Source organism: Thunnus maccoyii, chromosome 2 (genome assembly GCF_910596095.1).
Source record: "Thunnus maccoyii chromosome 2, fThuMac1.1, whole genome shotgun sequence".
In the NCBI taxonomy this organism is placed as follows: domain Eukaryota; kingdom Metazoa; phylum Chordata; class Actinopteri; order Scombriformes; family Scombridae; genus Thunnus; species Thunnus maccoyii.
This window is the reverse complement of record NC_056534.1, coordinates 34,212,824-34,229,502: the sequence shown is the minus strand read 5'-3', so window position 1 is coordinate 34,229,502 and position 16,679 is coordinate 34,212,824.

Genomic DNA, 16,679 nt, shown 5'->3' with positions numbered 1-16,679 from the left:
GTGGCTGTGCAGTTAGTATAGTTTTCGCATGTGTGTACATGTCTCTACATGTGTGTGTGTGTGTGTGTGTGTGCGAACGTGCATGCAATTATGCGTGGTTTTGTTTCCTTTCACCCTGTTCTGCTGCATTGAACTGAGCAGCTGGTAAATTGAAACTGGTTTTCATGCCAGAACTTGACGCCTTCTCTGTCAGAGCTGTTGGAGAGGATTCAAACCCCTCCACCACCACCAGCAGCAGCAGTAATAAACCCATACACTGCTAAAGACTGGCTGTCAATTCATACACTGGAACCCCTCCCCTGCAGTTTACAGGCTCATGCCACGGGGGCGTGCTGAGAGAGTATTCACAGGTCTGAGCCCTGCTGTAAGCTGTAAACCTGAGAGGGTGTTTACTGTTAGCCAGAGAGTTATCCAATATAACTGCCATTAACAGCGGGGAGATCAAACTTAGCTAACAAGAGACAAATATCAAATCACTTGGGTGGGTTTGACTTACTTTTTTCACACAAACAATTAGTTTTCATTGTTTTATGACCCAAGTAAATAAGCCGAGAAGCAACACAAGCAGTTTTTGTTTGTGTGGTTGTGCTGTTTTGATCACACAAATTATAACGAAAAGCATATTTTCTAACTTCTCGTTAGTTGTATTTAATCTCAGAATTGAGCCTCTATGCCTTCACCACAATACAATGGAGGTGAATTAAATGTCACAGCATTGATAAATGACTTTAAACTATTCAACAGCAACACGTCTTTCCAGAAAAAATAATTCCAGTTGCTTCAGATGATCTACAGACCACAAGTCAACAGTTTTCATTGGAACTACTTTCTACCAAAGAAATAGCTCCTATTAACAGTGATGACAGTGTTTCCTCTGGATTATCTAGAGAAACTGGGCATATTGTTTCTGAAAAAGAGATGCTGCTGCTGATTTTTGTAATATTCCAATATTGTGAATGCCACAAACAAACCTGGAAAACAGAAATATCAAAACCCGCCACAAAGAAAAACAAAACTATGGCTAGGTAAGGCCAGAGTTAAGTTGGAGTATGTGTTTTCTTTCCCCATAAATTGGGTGAACTGAAGATTACGGTAATATTATCATTTATGTAGAGAATGCGTCTTTAGAAGGACCACATTACTTGTCATTTAAGACAGGGCTGGGAAACAGATGTTGGTTTATAAGTCTTATAGGTCTGATTTCATGCTAAAGCTCAGCCTTGCGCTCCACGCCTTGAGCAATGTTTGGATTTTCTCCATGGATGTAATGTTTCTATGATGGGACGTCTGGCAAAACAAGTCTGTATTATGTTTCATTTACAAGTAAGCTCAGATAAACCCCAAATCCCCCAAACTACCTTAAAACCTTGTCAATCTTATCATCACAGCGCTAAGGGTTGTATTTACCAAGACAAAAAAACAAATGTCACAAGTGTTTTAACCGCTTCAGCGCTAACACGCCACAGGAGCTGCGAGGGGAGGCCTGGGAATGCGTTTGGCACGTTTACCGCCAACCTGTGGGACAACACTGCCACTTGTATCACACGTGGGGTCAGAGGTCAGTGTTTCATGTCCCTATATAGGGTTACAGGGAACAGAGCTGCCAGCTCTTTGTTCTGCACCCGTCCTGATAGACAAGCTTGCACAAATGGTTGCCATGATGACGGATATGATGGAGAGCAGACGGGTATTTGGTCTGGTTGGATGGTCTGCATCGGATCTACTCATGCAACACAATCCTATGTGAGTTAAGTAATCAGCTAAATAAAGATTATAAGGTATAATAAATGTTTTTCATTTCACTGTAAATGCAATTGCCTCTTGTAAAACAGAACTTTGATCACAACAGGACCTATAAGGATTTGGTTTAATAGGAACAATCAGGGTTTTTAATGAGAACTGAAAAACATCTGAATGTTGTTTTTTCTTTCTGTTTTCCTGTCTGTGTATTTGCATATTAAAAAAGTCTTGAGACAAAGAGAAAATGAACACACAAGTTAAAATCTTTCTGAAAATCCTATAGAATAATTAATATCTGCCATATGAGCTTAAGAGTTATAAAATAAATGCACTTTGTCCACTTCAATAATCATCTGTCATCGGCAGGTGTGTCATAGCACTTAAACAAAACCCACACAAACTCATTATTAATGTCCACCATGCACTTAGATGTAAAAATGAACCCAAATAAACACGGACTAATCTTTTGAATAATCTCCCATGCAACAGTGGATCCCGACTTTCCTATTGGGATCTATGTGTGGAGATTGCTTTGTGGTCTAAAGTTTATTGTGTTTGTCCAGCAGTTTGAGTCTGGTGCTGAGTTTTATTTTATGGTGGCAGGGCAGATGAAAGGTTTCCCTCCACTGGGCTTAGATAAACAGTAGTTCACAATTACAGCCGGGTCTGTATAAGAGGCTCAAAATGTGCCATGTAAACACACATTCATCAACATGTGGAAAGATTCTCAAGAGTGCCAAACGTATCGGCTGCTAGATCATAAAAAGGGAAAGTGTTGAGTAAAAACTACGCCCAATATGTCTAGTTAGTGTAATAAAGTGGCTGAGCTAGTTCACAGTATATGAAAGATTTACAGTGTAATAAGCGGACTGGATGTAGATTTCTCATTGAGTGAAAAAATTTTTCTGTGTGTGTGGGTTTGTGTGTAATTTGAAGCCGGGTTCTGTAAACAGGATAAACAGGAGGTTTAGGGGTTTAAGGTGTGTGTGTGTGTGTTGGGGAGAGGGGGGGGTTAGAGAGGGGGATGGGTGTGTATATGTGATTTGTTTTGGGGGGGGTCCCTGTTATCAGTTAGCACGTTTTACCCTGAGTCTCAGCAGCTCAGGGGGAACACACACACACTCACACACACAATAACACACATGCCTTGATTTAGCCACATGGGGCATCCTGCTGTGTAGAAGACAAAACGTTTTCATTAAACACTTAGGTTCATTAAGCATCAATAAATCAATAATTCTCTCCAGAGTCCAGAATCAGCAGATCATCTGGTTGATTATCAAGGGAGCAGAAATGCTGCAGCTCAGTAGAGGACACTGTGGACAAATCTCTACTAGAAGCTACAAGAAAGTACGATTATTTTTGTTGACAACTATTGAGTGCAAGAGTCCTTTAAAAAATTACATGTTCGAAACAACACATGGAACAACCTTAGCAACAAAGGCTACCAGCAGATGGCCACAAATGATCTGATGTCATCACGAGGAGGAAGAAGTGGTAACACTGCAAACAAAGTGTTCAGAGCAGACTGAAGCCTGGGCGTTTAACTAGCAGGGAACAATTTTACATACTTTCACCTCAAGTTTTGGACCTTTAACCATGTTAAACAAAAACATCCAACATTATAACAGTACAAAAAGAACAGAAAATCAAAAAGCACAATATATCCCCTTGAAGAAACGCCATCATGACAAAAAATGTTGCATCCGACACTATGAAATGATTTAAATAGTGTTAGTATAGAGTAGAATACAATTGATATCACCATATTATATGAGCACACAGAGGGCATTAGTTTAGTAGCAGCCTGAAAGAAACAACTGTTAAAGACCAAAGAGGTCTTCACTTAACAAAACATGAAGAGAGCTCCTCATTGAGTCCGCCTCTTGACCATTTTAATCCGGTATTTCCCATTCACATGTACAGCACATACAGTCAGAAAGCTATGGATGCCAGCAGAGAGCCACGATAAAGGCATTTGCATTTGAATACAGGTCTGGTCTTTAGGTAGAAATGTCCTGAATGTGTTTGAAGATTTCAGCTCTCCTTGGTTGTCAGTTATGGGAGAAAGGCCTCTCAATGAGTAATCCAGTTTACTTTGTGCCCATCTGTGGAGGAGAGAATCTGGCATGACACCAAATGCCACTCAATAGATGCTTTTCCAAACAAAGGCAAAAAATGGCCGCCCCTCCTGTGCTCTCCTCCTCCTCGCTCCTCGTTTCCTGCTTGACAAGCACATTGAATCTGTCTCGTCTTTCATATATTTGTCAAGAGCATGGTTTGTATCTGACCCAGTTGCCATGGCTTCAGCTCCTGTATGGGGCAGAACATGTGTTTACTGTATATATTATGGGATGCTGAGAAAAGAGAGGGCGTTCTGGAGTGCTGGTGCCCTTTGGTGGCACATTCAAGTGTGTGAGACTGTGTGTGTTTTAAAGCTAGGCAGCTCTCAGCTCCTTTTCTCAGGCAAATGCTGAGAGCAGGAGGCCATATAAAGGGATAGTCATCACAACTCAAACTCTAATTGGATGGGATGTACCATGAACGCTCAGTGACCGAAGGCGTGTGGTCAAACCACACGAGTCTGTTTCTGTGAATGAGTATGTATGTCTGTTATGTGTAAGTCTGTTCTTTATAGACAGGATGGGAAATTAATAAGGGATTGGAGCAATACCCCCAAAAAGTTAATCAAATATCCGCAAATCCTTCAATATGGGCGAAATATCAAATGCCCTAGTCAATTTTGGAATCAGGCGCATTCATATTTCTTAATCATGTTCACTTAGTACAATAAAGGTTATTATTTGTGATGCAGGACTGAGGTTTCTGCTCAGGAAACAGATGAGGAAAAAGCATGAACTCATAGAAAATGTTTGGCCAGCAGTATGAGAAAATATTGACCCTAGACAAAGACTGCATCAACAGAAACAAAACAATCAGCAGAGTCAAAACTCAACAATTGAAGAGTTGCCATCGGATTAGAACCAGAAAATTGTGAAACAGTTCCAGTTAACAGGAATGCAAGAGAAGGATAGGGGGCCTTATATAATTGAAGATGAAAGAATTAGTCACCGGTTTGCAATGCGAATGTATATCTTCAGACCTACAAATGCCATTCAAAAAATAGCCTAGTTTCCCTCTTTGGTGTGCACATGAATGAGTGTTCATGATAACCCATACAAAGTTTTGGGTGTTCTCATTTTGTGTCACCGACAGCACATGCAGACTTCATCTGGATGTGACAGTTTGCATGACTTCACCTCTGAGATTCTTGATAGAAAAGACACACTAATGGCAGCCGCTGTTTGCCCCTCCTTTTCCAACAGTCCCATGGCGACGAGTGATTGAGGGCTCCGTTTCGAATTGACGAGTTAAATTTTTCTGAGTTTTTCAAAAGCCAAAGCTGACGGAGGCCAAGACAAATTGAAAACACCAGGTTACATGGCAGAGTTTTAAAGAACATATTCCTCTGCTGAGATTTTCAGCTTTAGCAAATTAAAGTTGAATTGGCTTGCACACATCTTCCAGATCTAGCAACGCTGTGAACAGCAGCCTTTCGTAGAGTTCACTCTGCTCAAATTGCAGTTTTTTTTCTGTTCTGAAGCAATTCACTTGTAAAACTTGTACAGTCAAATGAGATTGGATGCTGTCTTTGTGATGTAAATTACTTAAGGGCTCTGAAGGCTTAATGGGATGTATGTCTGGCACATCAGGAACAAATCTGTTGGCCTTGGCGCACTCACACATTACTTTTCTTTAAACACCACACACATAGACGTAATTTCACTGGCTTCTCAGCACTTCTTGATCAACACACAAACAAGCACAGCACTGCTATGGAATGAGGCCAGAGCTGAGGCCAGGCAGGGATGAGATCCTCAGTGCACTGGGACGGGGCTGAGGTCATGATCTCTGCAGATTGGACGGCCAGTATCAGTGTGAGTCCTCCTCTTTGCTCCCAATCTGGCCAGAACTCACACTCCTGCAGGTGGGAGGCAGAAAGCACTTTCTCTTTGCAAACTGTTAAAGCTACAATAGTTGACAGAGTGTTTGTGTTTCAACAGCCAACATATTCCTGTGTTAAACACAGAGAGCCTGTTTCTGTAGGAGTGTTTAATTCCAACCCGCTCACCAAACACAACGTTGATATGGTTACGGTGCTATGTTACACTGATTGGTTACGAAGTTTTAGTAAGGCCGTCGTCATGGCTGAAAATGAACAAAAGCGATCTCTGACTCTTTTGTTAAAGATGAATTTCAATCATCAATCTCCCGATCCCAATTTTCACCATGTTATATAAACATCATGTTACTTATACTTAGCACTGAACAACAGCACTAGATGTACTCATTTATGGCAGAGTAGTCGACCATTAACATATTTCCCCCCGTATAGGAGACTGGACCGTTTATTCTGTTTGCATGTAATCAATCACTCACTCATTGCACATTACTTTACCAATTACTTTACAGCGAAAATAATTTCCAGTTTTAAGCCCAGTTTTGCTGTTTATGCTTGGCGGCCATTTTTCCGTTTAGAGCCAGGATCTACCAGATAAGGAGTGCTGAGTGTTGCATTTCATGCTCTGGAAACACTCCCAGCTACCTCAAGGCTGAAGCAAATACTAGCTTACTCGGCCTAATGTTAGCTACTTTAGCTAAACTGTGCTGACAAGGCAGATCTCATAATCAAGTAACATTAAACTTACTGAAATATTTCAACAACTCAGTGCGAGTCCCGGAGCCGTGGAGAGCAGCAGGTAAGCGATCTGTCAATCAACACCCACAAAGCCATCATCAAAACCTACTATAAATCTTCCAATCTTATTAACAGAACAATCATTTCTAAAGTGACCACCAGCACACTTATTAGAGGGCCTGAATTTAGCAATGTGATGCATCTGATCCATATAACAGATTATATGGCCCCCACAGAGCCCTGATCTGAACATTATCGAGTCAGTCTGGGATTACATGAAGAGACAGAAGCAACTGATACGCCGAAATCCACAGAAGAAGAACTGCAAGTTCTCCAAGATGCTTCTAACAACCTGCCTGCAAAGTACCTCGAAAAACTGTTTGCAGGTGTACCAAGGAGAACTGCTGCTTATTTAAAGGCATATATTGATTAGATTTGGGTTTCCTCTGTTTACTGCACTTTGTATGAAGTTAACTGATATGTAAAAACTATTCATGACATTATTTATGAAGGCATCCTCACTTATTTGTATATCACATGCACCACCTCAAGATCCACTATGAATATATTTGTGTCAAACATCTGTAGCTTACATGAATGCCAGGCAGATTATCATATAAGACATTTTGAACATCCTGAATGGACTCTTCTCATTGTTTCCCATTTCATCACAAGCTGTTTCACTTCTCGGTTTTTCCGCTTCCCCCAATTAGGTTATTTTCCTTGTCTTCACTCTCTCTACCCCTCCATCTCTTTTAACATTTTTTCCTTCTTTGCCTCTTCTAATGTTACCAGTCATTTATTCTATCCATCTACAGACCACAGCAGGCTTGTTTTCAGAGCATTTAGAGCCTGTTCTCCCCGTCATCAGAGAAAACCTAGCAGCTGATAGGATCTAGAGGAACTCAGCAGCCGTCCTGGCAACATATTCTAGAGAGAGGAAGATTAAAGTGCACACAGTCAGACCAACCAGACTGCATATCCGCACGCATGCAGACACACACGTACAGAAGCATGAATGACACATGCCTCAAAAAAAAAAAACATACACACTAGCTCACGTATGAAGATGTGTATATATGTCCACACACACACACAATTATTATCAAACCACCATCACACACTTTATTTCCAAAATATACTCTGAATCATCAAAAGTCTTGTACTTTGTGTGTCTTTCTTGATTCCTGCCTGAGCAAGGCTGTAATACACAGAGACCCAATAATGATCAGTATCCTGGACTTCTACTTCTATTAAAAAAGGTATTATCTCAAATAAAAACATTCAAGATAATATTTTTTTTTATTTAACTCAAAGAGCAGAACCTTTTCCTGCCAAATATAACTGTAAAATATTTTCTAGAAATGGTCAGTGCCTTGATGTAAAGACACGACATCTCTCTGGAAATACAGAGCCATTTTTTCTTGAATTTACTTTAAAATTTTAAGTGTGTCTTGTATTTTAAAAATAAATGCTTGCTACGGGGACATTTACTTTAAAGGGGACATATCATGGTTTTTCTGATTTTCTATTATATTTTAAACTGTTATGATATCAGATGTCTATGTTAAACACGGTCAAAAGTTCAGAAACTTGAGGAGAACGTATGTAAAAATGCTCCCTGAAAGTCAAAACCCAGGACTTCAGCCTACTTTGAATACTTCGTTTGCAAAGTTATCTCTACTTCCTCCCAGCGATGATGTCAGATTGTTCGCACATGAACACAAATGGCCATCTATTTCGTAGCCTTTGATGCTAATGTTGTTCCAGGGGTTGTTTACATATTCCACTTGCATATTTCGGATAGTATTTGGGTTCGAACATGTGTGGATGTATTTGAGAAGTTTCCATTTAGAGTAAAGAATGAGAAAAGAGATGAAATCCCTCTGGGAAGAAAGACTGAACAAACATGACAAACACTGTCTAATCCATTTCTTGCACTTTTGCTCTCGTCTCTTCTTAGTTTTGGAATGGCAAGAAAACACTTTTGACATTCTTTGAATAACAACTATTGCTTTGACTAGTACCCCATGCACACTGATTCCTTGAGAAAGCTAGTGTAAGTAGTGGCTGTAAAGCTAGTCACTGGACAAAAGATGTTCGAGGGAAAGGTTACGTGAAACTTCACATTTTCTCCGCTACAACATCTGTAATACTTGATCAACTGAAAACAATTTTGAATGCTTGGATAGGTACATGTGCGAGCTGCATGAGAGTGAAATTAGACCGCACAAAATGTCCAGTTCTTGAGGAGTGAGGAATAAACAAACATGTTGCTGAATTTCTGTCTGAATTTTGCAGGTTTCTTCATATTTCAAGCAAGCAGCGCTTCTCATGTGATGTGCTGTTTAATAATGGGCTCTTTTGTGATTAACTGTATGTAATACAGACATAATACAATACAATGTCACTGAATTACCCAATCCATAAATCAACAAATGTTTTGAACGGAGGCCGTGTATATTTAGACAGAAGAAATAAAGAATAATGTGATGAAACTGGTTCCATTATAGCTAAGAGGTCTTGAACCTTAAAACAAGGTTTCAGTAATAAATATAAAGACTTTTGACTCTTGAAAGTAATATGCTTCGGTGTAAACATCCCCCTTTTAATCTTACAGTTAATCTCAATCACATCATAAACATTTTCATGTTCGGCATCGAGTCGAGTTTAATTTTGAGGCTGAAAATCGGCCACTACTCAAACCATTTTGGGCCTCTCAGCTTTTTACTAGAGACCCATTAACTGGTATTATGAGTCCTCTCCTTTCAGTATCACCAATTTATGGCCCGTCTGTCAAAACATGACAGAACTTTCCCTCTCCTCCTCCATCTCCTCCTCCTCCTTCTTCTCTCCAGACGGAGGGACAAAAAGAAGCGAGCTTTACCCGTCCCGCTGAAGTCTCTGTAAGATGGTTCCCAGATGGAAGAAAGTTATAAATCCTAACACTAAATGTGGCATGACAGATCAAAGTCCACATGACATGACTCTCCTCTGAAACAGTGGCACAGGTTGGTCAAAGGTTTCTTCTTGATCCCTTTGCTGAATAAAAACAATCCTCTAATTCCCCGGGGAAGGTGCGTAACAGCGGCCGGTCTTGTGGACAACATAGATATGATGTTACGTCTTCCCCAGAGGACACATACACTAAAGTATTTGCATGCGTATCTCTAAATCAAATAAACAGCTGTCATATGATAATGCATGGCATGAGTTTAGCAGTTTGTCACTTTGTCAAATATGTCGTCAGCTCACTAAGAGATCAGTATTTATTCAGTGAGCCAATTTATCATCCTTTGAAGGTTTAACATTTCATATCTTTAAGCTGACATACCAGTCAAAATTCCCACGCTAATAAGGCAGATAAAAGCATGATAGTGTGTTATTAATCTCTTTGTACTTTCAACAGAAATATGCACTTTATCCTTAAGAAGCTTTGAAAAAGAGTCTAAAATCTAAGTCTACAATGTAAAAGAAACTCCTTGAATTATTTGAGAGCAAAATATTTGTATAGCATTTGTGTTCAAATAAAATACAGTCAATTTGGGTTTTTTTTTGTTTATTAAAATGTTTTTGAATAGTATGATGTGGCTGCTTAGTCTTTATATAAAGTTGCATTTTCCATTTCTTAGAGTTAAATGTTAACAAATTCTGATTCTGGATGGATCACATGACAAGAGAGGAATGGCATATTAGTGCCTCTCGCAACTACAGAGTTTAAATGCTCTAAAATACTGCTTCTAATGTAATAAACAAACACTATAAACACCATAAACTGCTTTTAAATATGCTAGCAAGGTATATTGTTGCATAGATGTCTGGTGAAACAGCCCATCAGGAGACAAGATGAAAAAAGACACAGCAACAGCTTTTGACCCAGATCAGTAGTATTAAAAACCCATTTGAGTCTAGATTTGACGAACTTAATGAATCTATGAAAGGACAGAAAAAGACACCTGGTCGGTCTTGAATAGGATGAGCAATGCTCAGACACAAATAGGGGAACTGGAGGACCAGAGCAGCACTGATAGAAACTTACTAAAGAATTTACCAAAGACGTGGATTACTTGAAAACCAAGATGATGCTTTAGGGATCCCACAGTAAAAGAAATAATTTAGTGCTGATGGGCTTGGAGAAAGGCCTGCTGGAGACAAGTGATGGTGGAGATTCTACAGTATGTCCTGTATGTCCCATTGACCCGATACCAGAGGTGGAGAGACAACATTGCAGCCTCCGTACCTGCCCCAACCCCCCCAGAGCCACTGCGACCCTATCTCATTCAACTGCTGTGATGGGACGACCAGCAAAGCATCTTAAGAGTGGCAAGTAAGAAGAGAGAGAGAAATTTTACATCCACCAAGACTTACCAGTGAAGTACAAACTTCTAAGCACTCCAGAAGCACACTGGCAGACTGATGTGAGTTATTGATTTTTGTTAGCAATAGGCCTCCGAACACTTCCAGACAATTTAAGTTTAATGAAAAGGAACAGTCATGTGACGGCAGTTTCAGTATGTGAATAAAATGGTGCAATTAATATATTATTGTCATTGTTCTGTTCAATTGTTTGTTTGTTTCTTCTCGGTGGGCTGGTTTGGTTTAATAATGTTTAAGCACCAGAAGCACCAGATTGATTGAACCACTCACAGCGCCTCTACAAGCTCAGAGCTGAATGACCCACCTCCCTGAATACTGTGTATAACTGCACCCCATTCATGTTTGCTCACAGACAAGACACAGATATGGTATCAGCCTCTTTTTTGTTCAGTGTGTATTTGCCTTGTGGCATCTCTACACTAACAAATATATTTGGTTTGAATACATATAGGTCCTAACACAATAAACCTGATATCTAGGAACATAAATGGGGTTTTGAGTGAAGTCAAACGCTATAAGATCATCTCACATTTGAAATCATAAGCATGTGATGTGGCAATGCTGCAACCTTAAAGAGGCTGAAATGCCTTAATTAAAGCAGAGATATGTTGGACAAGCGTTCTCATCCTCAGGCAGTGGAGCAGCTAGCGGTGTCAGCATCCTGAATGTAAAGAGAATTTCTTTCAGATTAATAGAACAAATAGCTGACAATGTTGGGAGACATATAATAGTTTCAGGTTTTTACAAAAATAAAAAAATACACCCTTGTTTACATTTATGCACCCAACTCTGGACAAGTTGTATTTTTATCATCCCTGAATGTACTTTTATAAAAGTTTGCTGGAGATCCCATCCCGATGGGAGGAGACTTTAATATGGTCAGTGACCTGACTGTACACCGTTCACCGGCGTTGACTGATATTTGGCGCCTATCTAATCCCCACACCCGCAAATATACCTTTTATTTCAAGGTTCATAATTCATCTTCACAAATAGACTATCTACTCATATCAAAAGCTTTAATGGAGAATGTGTTAGATTCTCAGATTCATAGTATTATTATATCTGACCATGCATCTCTGTCAGTTATTTTCTCTCCTCTAGTCAATCAACATAAGTCTAATCAATGGAGATTCAATAACTCTTTTGAAAGATGAGGAATTTATCTCCAAAACAAGAAAGAAAATGTCTGAATTTATTGCCAATAATCAAAACTCATGCCCATCTGTCCAAATAGTATGGGAAGCTTTATAAGCCACGTGTAGAGGGTGGATAATAAGCTATTCCACTTCAAAAAGAAGAAAATACTAGACAAAAAAAGAAATCTAATGACTGAACTTAAGATTTTAGGAACACAACACACGCTCGATGCAAAAAAAACCTTAGACTCGGGAAATCACGATTACTGATAAGATCCGACCTCCAAGCAATCTTACATGAGGAGACATATTTGCTCAAGAAAGATTTCAAATCTGGAGACAAGGCTGGAAAAATGCTAGCACTCCAACTAAAACAAATGGAAAATAAACATTCTATCCTGGTGATATATGATTGTAATTGGACCATGGTATGTGAACAGAAACAAACAAATAAATCTAACCTTTTTCGTGTGTTCTTGGAAGTGTGCAATTAAAGTTCTATCAACTAGGAAAACACCAGGTGATGATGGTTACACACAGTGTTTTATAAAAGCTTCAAGGACATATTGGCTCCACTTCTCACCACAATGATATTATCTCTACACAATCAATCCCAATGACTATGCGATCTGCTATAATTCCTCTGATTTCAAAGCAGGATGAAAGCAGGCTCTGCACCCTTTGTCTGGAAACCTCAAGGTATGACGTACCTCGCAATAAATATCAGATGTACAATTCAAATGGCCCCAGCATTTTAAAAGTAATTAGAGAGGATATAAGGAGATGGGCGGTCCTGCCTATATCGCTGTGGGACAGAGCAGAGGTGATGAAGATGAACTTCCTGCCCAGACTCTCCTTTCTTATATCAGCCATACCATTTAAGTTTCCCCAGCAATGGTTTAAGGAAACTGACAAATTATTTTCAAGTTTCCTATGGCAGAACAAGAAGCCTAGAATAAAATGTAAAAAGTTTGCCATGCCCAGAAACAAGGGTGGTCTGGGTGTTCCTGATGTTCATCTTGACTATTTAGCATACAATGCAAGATTCCAACTGTTATGGGCATGCAGAGATAAGAACCAATATGCGGTAGGTAGTTGGAGGTGGCTTGAGGAAAGGGTTGTATTTGAATGCAATGAATTAATCTCTATGACGTCATTATTGTACCACCCCAAATATAATGCTAAAATAGATGATATGCATATTGATTTTTCTTGTGAAATTGCAATGGCAATACACGAATGATTGTTTATTTATAGTGTGTCTCTACCATCTTTTTCCAGTATGGAATAATCCACTGTTAACTGCAGGTGGTATAATACTGGTAAAGAGCACTTGGCAACACCAAAATATCACTCAGATTGGACAGATTATAAAAGATGGAGATATTATACCATTCCATGAGCTGAAAATGCAGTCTGAATGAGTCTGCATTTCTACAACACTTACAGCTGAGATCTGTCTTTAAAAAAATGAACATGCAAGGGAATCATACTGGGATCTAAAAGTGTCCTTGATGGCAAACTGAGGGATGCTGCTACTGGGTGATGAACTGTCTCAGCTATATATAAGTTATTCCTTCCTATACCCACCAAATTACAATGGGAATGAGAAATCTATGTCCAACTGTGTGAAATATAAAATTATCCAAATGAAGGTCAAACACAGGGCTTACATTACAACACATAAGTCAGAAAAATGGACCCAAATGCTTCTGAATAGTGCTGACACGGATGTGGTAGGATTGGTACACTCAAGCACTTCCTGTCCAATGGTAGAGAGATTCTGGACTGAGGTAATTGATGTTTTACAGGTGATAATGAATGTTCATATTCCTCTATGTCCTGTTGTATGCATATTGGGAAATAGAGTGGAAAATATACACGCAAGAACCACATGACGTATTGCTGCCCAAGCCCTTCCCTTTGTAAAGAGGACAATATTTATAAACTGGAAAATCTGTAAGCCAGACTGCTATAATAAACATATGTGACTGAAGGACTTCTTAGACTTATTATCGATGGAGACTGCAGCCTCAACACTTAAAGACTATGATAACAGGCTATTAGGGGCTTTAAAGGTGTCCCATGCACTCTCATTAAAGAATACATGAATAATAGAATAATAACCTGAATGTATGTGCATGCATGTGCCACATGATTGTGAGTAGGACCTGAGCTGATGTAAGGTGTAACCTATGGTCTTGACTGGGGTGATGATGTTAGATTGGCATGCTGGCCGTGGCAGATCACTGATGATTGGAAAGCTGCCTTGGCATCATCATCTCCAATGTTAATCTGTACCAACCCCCACTGTTAGAAAGTTTAGCTCTCATTGATTTCTTCTAGAAATCAATAAGAGTAAAGGCTAGAATTACTTTGGGGAGATGAACAGATGTTAACAGTCTTAGTCTTGGACCGTTTATATTGATCAGTTGCTCATCTGTGCTGCGCTTTTAAGGACCTGATCCTCTTGTGTATAGAAAAATGATGGCTAGATTTACTGATGTGAGCAGACAAGGCTCATATAGAGACACATATACACTTAACATAGTCTCAAACACACACACATAAATTCCAACCCGCCCTCTCACCCCTCTGTGCACCTAACATCCGTCTTGAAAGATGCCGATGGCCTGGTCGCGGTGTAAGGTCTCAGTGAGTTGTGTTTGAAGTGTGTGTGGGGGGGTTGTCCAGATGGGTCATTGTCCACTGACACACACACACACACACACACTCTGTCCTTCAGTGCCAGTCCCGGGGCAGACGACCCTGCTGAATAGAAGAGCAGATGGTGGAGAGGTGCCCTCAATGGAAAATGAGTAAGAAAAGAAAAACAATGAACAGAAGAAAAGCTCAGGAGGACGGCTGAGATTAAAGATGCCTAAAGAGGTGGTCAGGTGTGTGTGTGTGTTTGAAGTTTGTGTATTTTAAATATGTCTGCTTTCACATGTGTTTGTGTGCCTCTTAGTCTGCTCAGGAGTCAGTATCAGTATATCTCAGTATCTCTCTCTGTATCTTTCTATCCAGCGACAGGCAGTAAAAGCTGTGCAAATGAAACTTAATACTACACTGTTTATGCAGCATGCATGAATTCCCAGAGCTACTCCCACTGTATGCCACACACACACACACACACACACAGACAAACAGAGCGGAGCTTTTCCTCACAGACAATCACATGTTCATGTTCTACTTTGCTTTAGTTTAAGTTTTAGTCAGACTTTGGGTGTAATTATTTTTAAATACAAGGATGCATTACTCTCATAATTATGACATAATGCTTTCATTATTATGATTATTCTCTCATTTCCTCATACAGGGTAAATGAGAGGCGCAAGTTTACTCTAAGGGGTGGTTTCACAGTAAGGTCTAGTACTAAAATGGCCCTTTTAAGTCTTGAGGGGCAAAATAGTCCTTGATTTAAGATAATGTAGGTTAAAATAATCTGCTTTTGAAGTGATTATTCATTCTTGTATAACATTACAACTACATCAGCTAGTGCTACTGAGAATAGTTACCACTAGAAGCTGTGTGTAAAATAAACAGTTGGGACTGGAATAAGATAATTGTTGTGAGGCCATTTCATTCATCCAAATTCTTTGTACTTTGTTGCAATTGTTAGAGGTTGAAGAATAGCAGCCCTCAGGTTTAACATTGTTTAACCAGGTTTAATTATCTAAATCATATCATGATGTTTTGTAATTCTATGTCATTTATATAAAATGTTTGTCCTTGTTTGACCTTGAAGAGGGCTTAATAGCCTGAAACCTACTAACAGTTTAGATTACATAATGTTTTTTATAAATATAATATTAAATATGAAATGGCCACACACACACACACACACACACACACACACACACACACAACCAGATCTATTTGGGGCACACACACACAAGCCTCAAATAGATCTGGTTGTGTGTGTGTGTCACTGAACTCCCTACAGGGGAATACTGTGTATCATCATATTTATGAGACTCAAGGCATAAAACTTCTTGTGTGGACTTGAATGTCCACACACACACACACACACGCACACACGTTTTATTGATTGTCTGCAGCCCTTACTCCACAAAAATGTGTGTGTTCTTTTTATGAGTGACAGGGTTTTGCAGCAGATTCTGTATATCTATTAGAAGATTTAGGATTTAGTAGCTGGCATGCTAATAAAAGATATGCAGTGCCACTTTTGGAAGAAAAATTTAACCTTAATGAAACTGTACTTTCTATAAATCAAGCCCTGTTTGCCTGTAAAAGACAAACAACATATCAGCAGATTAACAGAAAAACACAAGCAGCTCATAGGAGAGGTATTTCCAACTCTCTGAATCATTTCCGTAATAGTGTTCAAAAGGACATAAGGACCATTCCCTTGCCCCGTCTTTGTTCCTGTGCTTAGCATCTTATATAAACAGATCCTCGTACCAAGTTTCCATTAGATTTTTGACTGTTAAGCCCCAGAGTGCAGATCTTTTCCTCAGATGATAAAATGTGCCTAAAATAGTGGCCAGCACTGAACTTGGATCTGCTTATTGGTAAAAAAGTTTCCATGGCTTTGGCAATCCTCAAGAGGAAATCTGTGATTAAGTTAAAAAGCACAACTGCCGCCTAGTTAGTGTAGTGTTAGAATAAAGGTACATACAAATTTAACTAATGAGCTGTTTGGCTCTTTGTGCTGGTTGTCTGCAGCTCTTCATAAAACATCTCATTTCCTCAGTTTCTCT